This window comes from Gigantopelta aegis, chromosome 8 (assembly GCF_016097555.1).
Source record: "Gigantopelta aegis isolate Gae_Host chromosome 8, Gae_host_genome, whole genome shotgun sequence".
NCBI classification, from domain to species: Eukaryota; Metazoa; Mollusca; class Gastropoda; order Neomphalida; family Peltospiridae; genus Gigantopelta; species Gigantopelta aegis.
In genome coordinates, this window is record NC_054706.1 from 36,161,426 (window position 1) to 36,162,863 (window position 1,438).

Genomic DNA, 1,438 nt, shown 5'->3' on the forward strand with positions numbered 1-1,438 from the left:
TGCCTTTGTTTCTGCTGTATGATATATTGCTTTTAATCTAGTTATTTTGGTTTTGGGCTGTTATGCAATACCTATATGAGTCAGTAGAGATGATGTTTTCCACTAGTGTCCAGTGCTTTAAACATCAGACCACATTAGCATTTTTAAAATCAGATTAATGTCTGTCGAATATTTAGTTTTAATGTTCATATACGATCACATTTTCACTTGTTTTTGCCAGGTTTGCAGATTGCAAAAAGATCTATGAAGTTCCTCTAATTGTTTGTTTTGACAGAGTGATGTTATGGAATACACTGAATGCTTAGTTTGACTAATGTTTCCAACCCCTTTTAAATAAACCTAGCATGTATGTGCATTGATTCATCTTTCATTATCCAGTGTACCACCTATGGTCTAGTGGTGTCGTTAAACAAACAAACAAACCAGTGTACCACCTTGGCTTTGCATGGGATTTTGAATTTGAAATAAGAGATTATTTTTTGTGAAAAAAAAATCAAAAAGAATATATTGGGTGATTCATAATAATGTAAACATTTTACTCTTTGAAACATGACTTACGTTTAAAACTGTTCATTCCGGTAATTCAAAACTTAACGCCATGCTATACCATTCGGAATATACTCGATATCTACTGAATGTACTAAAATGATGATCACCTTCTTCTTGGTTGATCCTTTTCCCCGGGATTAAATGTGCATCTATTCTTCTTTGAATTATCTCCCCCCTCCAATATTTCAATATGGTGACCTTCTCAAAGAGAGAGAGAGTTAAAGTTTGTTTTGTTTAACAACACCACCGCTATATGGTAATTTTGACATATAGTCTTAGAGAGAAAACCCACTACATTTTTCCATTAGTAGCAAGGGATCTTTTATATGCACCATCCCACAGACAGGATAGCACATACCACGACCTTTGATATACCAGTCGTGGTGCACTGGCTGGAACAAGAAATAACCCAATGGGCCCACCGACTAAGCTATGTCCCTCCCCAGAGAGAGAGAGAGAGAGTGAGAGAGTGAGTCCCACTTTGAATAGTCCATAGGATTGCAGTTGTCTGCAGTAAAGTTCACATGAAAGATCCCTGGCTTCGAATGGAAACATTTAGTGGGTTCCTTTGACTACATGTTACAGTGACCAAATGTTTGACATCCAGTAGCCAATGATTAAAAAAATCAATGTGCTATAGTGGTAGAAAAAGATGATTGATTGACCAAGGTTGATTTAGAAAAAAAATGGCCAATCAACAATAGCTTTTAGTATGCAAAATAGATGTTGAATAGCTTTTCAATGGTATAGCTTTTTTTCTACCTTAAATGTTGTATCATGGTCCATTTTAACAGTAATCAATGAATCAAAATGATCATTTTACAGATAATAAAATGCACTTTTTTGTTACTTCCTAAAATTATTATAATTAATTTTAATGGTATATTAA